We start from the raw sequence: 7,114 nt of genomic DNA, 5'->3' as shown, positions 1-7,114 counted from the left end.
ATGAATTAAGTCGGTAATCACCTTCTTCAATCTATTCGCTAAAATTGTTGCAAAAATCTTATAATCACTATTTAAAAGTGAAATTGGTCTATAATTTTTAATTTCTGATGGGTCGGTGCCTTCTTTGTGAATGAGAGTAATAAGCGCTTCTTTCCAAGAATCTGGAGTCTCGCCTGAATGATAGACATTCTCAATTACCTTCTTAAAGGGCAACAATAACAAATCTTCAAAGGCTCTAAAAAACTCAATCGGAAGTCCATCTGGACCTGGGGTCTTGTTACTTTTTTGGGTTTTAATTACATCAACCAATTCCTGCATTGAGATTGGGCTCTCCAAACTTGCTTGCTGTTCCCTTGTTAATTGTTTCATTTTGACTCCTTTAATATAATTTTCTTGCTTGAATTGTTCAATCTCTTGCTTTTTGTACAGATTCCTATAAAAGTTTTGAATAATTTCTTTCATTTGAAAATTTTGAAACACCTCCTCCTTGGCATCATTTTTCAACATTTTTATGATCTTCTTCTCCTTTTCCTTCCTTAATTTGTAAGCCAACCATCTACTCACTTTGTTAGCATTTTCAAAATAGTTTTGTCTTGTCCATTTTAGTTTTTTCTCCATTTCTTCTGCTAAAAGAATATTTATCTGATGTTGGATAAAAGTAATTCTGGCCTTCACCTCTCTTGGATTCCCAGTTTTCTGTTGTTTCTCATAGAATTTCAATTTTGTTACAAGTTCATTGTAAGATTTTCTTTGTTCTCTCTTCCTCCTCTTTGAGTAACGGATGGCGACTCCTCTAAAGAAGGCCTTGAATGCGTCCCAAATAACTGGGATCTTCGTGTCTTTCTCCAAGTTGAGTTTAAAAAATTCCTGAATCTCTTTTTTAGCTACTTCCAAAAATTGAGTTTCTTTTAAAATTTGCAAATTGGGTTGTAAAAGAAGCTTGGATCCGCTGGCTTAAGGATTTTGGCTATAATATTGATTTGGATGAATGGGAAAAATTATGGAAACAGAATTTAAAACTAATAAAGCCAACTGATCTCAAAGAAAATCTATATAAAATGGTATATAGATGGTATCTTACACCAAATAGACTGGCCAAAATTTACCCCACATACTCTAATAAATGTTGGAAATGCCGAGAAGTTGAAGGATCGTTGTTCCATATATGGTGGCAATGCAAAGAAGCCAGGAAATATTGGGCTCAAGTTAATATTTGGATTCAAAAAATCTTGAAAATACAAGTTAAGCATGTGCCAGAATTGTATCTTCTGAATATCTGTAGGCAAAATTTGCCTACGACCAAACTGAAAGTGTTACTGTATATAGTTACCATTGCTAGAACTTTGTATGCCAAGTATTGGAAAAATGATAGAATCCCGAACAGAGACGAATTCATTAATAAGCTGTTGGAAGTCACTGAATCTGATCTAATGTCCACAAGATTAAGAGAGGGTAATGTGCAAAAATGTCAGGAGGAATGGGACCCCATTTATAAATGGGTCAAAAGTAGAGGCTTCGACATGGAGTAGCTAGAATTTTTTTTTTTCCTTTCAGATCCTCTCCATCCCCCAGTGTGTATGATTGGGATGTAGTGGTAGACGTTAGACATAGATGTGTTTTTGACTGTATGGCGCGCCCAAGCGTCTAAGGTGTTTGGAATGTATTTTTTTCGTATGATTAATGTTGATTGTATTTGTTCGTTCTTTATTCTTTCTTTTCTTTGTATGTCCATCTTTTCTTAATAAAATTTCATATATTTCTAAAAGAAAAAAAAACTTTTTGAAAATGGAAAAACACTAACTTTTGCATTCAGGCAGCCATGGATGTGCTTGGATTGCATTCTTTCAGAAGAGCTGGATTCGAGTCCAGTCGCACCTTAGAGACCAACAAGGTCTCTGCCAGAAGGAGATTTGACACTCGAAAGTTTATATACCCCCAATCAGTGCTCCCTCTAAGCTGTGAAGTCTTGTGAGGGGGGAAGAAATCTACTTTATGAGCTAGTGGCATTAAAGCTGTGAGCAAGCATAAATTATTGTGCTCTGGGGTCATCCTTCCTGAGCTAAGACAACATGTGAGCGGGAGCCTAAAAAACTGTGAGCCTGGCTCACACTAACTCAGCTTAGAGGGAGGACTGCCCCCAACATTTTGTTGGCCTCCAACTGGGGTGGCCAAACTTGCTTAAGAGTCACACAGAATAAATGTCAAATGTTTGAGAGCAGGAAGGAATGAAGGCAAATAGATAGGGAGAAGGGAAGGAGAGGCAGAAAGAAAGCAACTTTATTTGCATTCTCCAAGCCACTGGCAAAGTGGCTTTCTTTAAAGAGAAATGCCTTCTCCAGGCTGGCCAACAGGGTGGTGGGAGCTTCAAGAGCCACACAATGTGTGTGAAAGAGCCACAGGTGGCCACCCCTGGCCTGGAAGGTGCTACGGGGCTAAGAAAAAACAGCAACAACAAAACAGCAGCATTTGGCCAGGTCAGCAACAGCCTGTTTCCTCATGTGCCATCCGAGTGTTAAAGAGAACTCCATATCAAATTGTCAAGAAACTGACTATTCATGTTGTGTGTGTGTTTGTATTGGTCAATGTCACTCTGTGTAAGTTGTGAAGGGATTTGTCTCTGGCAGAAGGAGATTTGACACTCGAAAGTTTATATACCCCCAATCAGTGCTCCCTCTAAGCTGTGGAGTCTTGTGAGCTAAAATTCTATTTTGTGAACCACTGGCATTAAAGGTGAGTTACTGCATAAACCAGTCTGCTCTGGGGCCATGTTTCCTGAGCTGAGACAAAAATGTGTGAGCTGGAGGCTAAAAAATTGTGAGCTAGCTCACACTAACTCAGCTTAGAGGGGACACTGGTCACAGCCTGGCTCCTGACTCAGCCCCTCTCAAATGTGTCTCCCAGTCTGCGGTCCCAGCCCCAAAGTGGGCCGTGAAGCCTGTGAAAGTGGGCCTTGGGGCTTCTGGAGCTTTCGTGCATTTGCTGCATGCTCTGCTCTTTTCAGTGGGTCAACATACCAGGGAAATCTGGACTCGTGGGCCACCACACCCAAAAGGCTAGGAAGGATCCACTGGTCCTATGTGCTAGAACAGAACGATGCTGCTGGTGACCCCGGCAATGGGGAAACAGCGCCACCAGCTATGCTAAATCCATGCTTTTGCCTCAGATCTGAGAGAATTTTTTATGTCAGAGGAACCCCTTGTGACCTGTTCGGGTATAGACCTTGCTCAAAACCACCCCAAGCAGCTTCCTTGACTCCCTTCCGCAGCCGGAAAGAGCCACAAAGGGAGGCCTTTGGACCAGACTCCTCCTCCCCATCCTCCTTCCTGGCTTCTGCCTGCCCTGAAGAGAAGCAACCAGGCAGGGAAATCCCACTCGCAAGGTCTGCACCCCTTTGGCATCGCTGCGCCTTCCTCCAAATCCACCCAGTCTTCCACCAGGGAGCCTCCTCCGAGGCCTCACGGCAGACAGCCAGAGAGCCCAGTGTCCACACGTCCCCACTGGGCTGAGCGGCTGCAGTGCTGGACTTGGGTTGCCAACTCTGGGTTGGGAAATTCCTGGAGACTTGAGGGTGGGAGTTGCGGAGGGGAGGGGACTGAGGGGGCTATGGTGCCCTGCAGACCCACTCCCCCTTCTAAAGCAGCGGTTTCCTCCAGGGGACTGGAAAACTTCAAGCCTGGAGCCATGGGATAAAAAATAACGATGACCTGCAACCCCACCGCTCACAAAATGTTTCTCCCTGCTCATGCACCGTTCATGTCTTCATAGTATGAACTTATTTCGACTGTTTCTTTGTACAAAAAATATCTTGATACAAAACTCAGTCTATAAAGTTGTCCATAGTCTTATCTCTGTTACTATGTGCCCAAGACAACCACCAAGCTCCGCAAGGACTATCCTTTGCTCATTGCCGTAACATAAACCACAAACACAATGATTGCATACAGGAGTGCCACACATGGTTCTGAGAATACGTGGACTCGTGTATGCGATAATTGTGCAATATTTTAAATACATGAATGGCACATAAAGAGGGAGAAACGTTTTGAGCAGTGGGGGTTGCATGTAATGGTTTCTTCCAGGGGGCCTGAGCTGGGGGTCCTGCCATTCCGGGAGACCTCCATGCCTCTCCTGAAGGAAGGCCGCTCTGCACAGCAAAGGGCTTTTAGGGCTTCAGCCGTTGGCGAGTGGAGTCGGACTCTGCAGCTCTGGGCCTCTGAGAGAGCGCAGAGTCTAGCGAGCGTCCTCTGCTTCTGCCACAGAGCGGTCTGGCTTGAAGGGGGGGGGCAGCTGCTAGACTTGTGCCTTGCCAGCCGGGAGGGGGGGGGACGGACATGGAGAGGATGCCTTGGCCTCCGGAGAGACATCTGTGCAGGAAATAAAGAGTCCTGAGGCTCGAGAAATATCTTGGAGCAACAGGAGAAGCATTTATTTGGGCAGGCTTCACACATCCACACAACACATGTGGTCATTTTAAAACACCCCCAACAAGAAGAAGTATACAGATATTGATATTTGCAGAGCTCTTTACAAAGAAGAGGGCAATCCTATTCCCAGAGAAGAGCAACCCCCTTTTACTTTTTGAGGAGTCAGAAATACAATGAATCAGGGCCAGGACATTTTTTCAAGTGGGGGCAAAACCAAAACATGGGAGGCAGGTGATCCCGGCAGAGTGTTTAAATGGGGCAGGTTCTTTATCTCCAGGTCTCTAGGACAAGCTCCAGCTGCCTCTTCTGCATAGTAAACCTCTGTTAAAGGGACAGGCACTGCTAGCCCTCCGAGGCCAGGCTGGTCCTCGCAGAAGGGCATGAATTCTGTGCTCCTCTCACTGGAGTTCATTGACAAGCTTGACTGCCCACCCAGAGCTGTCTTGGCAATGCATCCGGCTTCCTCTCTTCCCTGCCTGCCACTTAGGGAAGGCTCTGGGGCCAGGGTACAGGGCCTGGATGTCTCTGCCTCTTCTATGTATCCTCATACTTGTCAAGACGTGGAACTTCAAACAGAGACGGATCATATTGTTGCAAAATTAATCCATTTATTTGAGAACAAACAGTCTTAGCAGAGTAGCAAGTTGAGTTTGATAACAGGCAGGGCTAAGCCTTGCCTTTTTGTACATTTCAAAGAGAGGAAACAATACAGCATTCTCACACCCTTAGAGACAGTCGGCGCTTCCCTTATCTCTCTCCCAGGAAGCTCCCCACTGGTCACCTTGAATATGTTAACTTCAAAGGCCCAGATGGCTTCTAGGCCTAGTGTGAAATTCTTCTCCTTGCGGTTAGGGATTGCCTTGAGGAAAGATACGTGTTGCTGTTCTCACGGTTAGTAGAGGCAGAGAATATGGCACAGCAAAATACAATATGGGGTTAGTCATGTCGAGCACCTACATTCTAACAGTTACAGTATTATAGCTAAGTTACACGTCTGACAATACTGTTCTGTTTCCCAGTTACCTGCTGCTGTTTTCTTTCTCACCTGTGCATGTCACCACTTTTGTAGCATGGGATTCACAGTCCCTTAATAAACCATGTCACTTGCATCTGTGAAAGGCACCTGTGTGAGTCACTACTGTCTTCCTACTGGCTTGTGTCTTTGCCACAGTTCCCTCTAAGCTGTGTCTGCAGAATGGACCCAGGTCTCTAGGACAAGCTCCAGGCGCCTCTTCTGCAGATTAAACCTCTGTTAAAGGGACAGGCACTGCTAGCCCTCTGAGGCTAGGCTGGTCTTACCTGAAGGGCATGACTTCTGTGCTCCTCACTGGAGTTTATTGACAAGCTTGGCTATAGACAGCTCTGCTATCTGCCTCCTTTGCCCCAGAAACAACTCTGGTATCTGCCTCCTTTGCCATCCCACCTCCCCAGCTTTTGATTGCAGCAGAGAAACTGAAAGAAGAGGGGGAAATCCACATACTCTTGAGACCTCTCTCTCTCTTTTGGGAAGAGAGTGGGGGAAACAACTGCATCTGCTCAGGGCCAAGGGGGGGGGGGGGTTCTGCCTCTGGGCAGCCGAGCTGGACTCAAGAGCACCTTTGGGACAGGCCCCCTGACCTGGATTCGGGATCACCTGGGGGGGGGGGGGACAGCAGGCGGAAGGGAGGCCCAGGGAGTCAGGGGTGGAACTGACAGGAATCCAACAAACCGGGTACTTAAAACCCTTTTGCAAGATAATGATAAAGCTGAGCGCATGATGAATACTCGATGAGATAAAAGTCTTGTGCCTTTTATCATGTGTTAATCATCCATCTAGCTTTATCCTGCTTTTCCATGGTGTCATTGATAGTCTTCTGCCAGCCGTTTCATCCACATGCCTCTCTCTCGTCTGCTGAGGAGGAGGAATTGCCCGAATTTCAGTAAAGCTTTTGCAGGGTTCCCCATGGTGTTCTGATGGGCAGAGGACGGTGGACTGGAATCTAAGAGAGTGAGGTGGACAGGGAACTGGCTGGAGAACCACACTCAAAGAGTCGTTGTCAACGGCCTCTCATCTGAATGGAGGGAAGTGGACAGCGGCTGGGTTCTGGGCCTGGGACTTTTCAATATTTTTGTAAATGATCCGGATGAAGGTGTGGAGGGGCTACTCATTAAATCTGCAGATGACACCAAATTGGGAGGAGCAGCAAACGCGCCAGGAGAGAGAATTCACCCACACGTCAGCCTTTATTGGCATATATCAGATTATCAATAAGGCAAGAAAGAAATACAGAAGTAACAGAATAAGCCAGTCATCTACAGCTACAGATTGGACAGTCGATCCTTGATTACCAGACTCAAGAATAAAGCAACCTTTTAGTTATTTCAGATGACAAACCATTCAGAAGACGGCACACCTTTGCCGCATCTGAGCAACTTGCCATATTGAGCAGAACTGGGTCTAGAAATTGAAGGCGTCTAGTATCATATTGGGAGCAGTAAAGAATATGGGACAATGAATCAACTTATTTTAAGTTGCATGTACAAAGTCTTAAAGAGAGTGGGATTTTTTTTATACCTCCCATAGGTAACTGCTGATCCTCTGTGCAATTGTGGAACATGGAGAGCTGGTAGATAAGAAGGCAGATGACCAATAATGGGGGAAATACCAAAATTCAAAGGGGAGCAAGATGCAATTGCAGCACTGATTTGTT

This window comes from Heteronotia binoei, chromosome 4, assembly GCF_032191835.1.
Source record: "Heteronotia binoei isolate CCM8104 ecotype False Entrance Well chromosome 4, APGP_CSIRO_Hbin_v1, whole genome shotgun sequence".
NCBI lineage: Eukaryota > Metazoa > Chordata > Lepidosauria > Squamata > Gekkonidae > Heteronotia > Heteronotia binoei.
Note: the sequence above shows the minus strand (reverse complement) of the source record.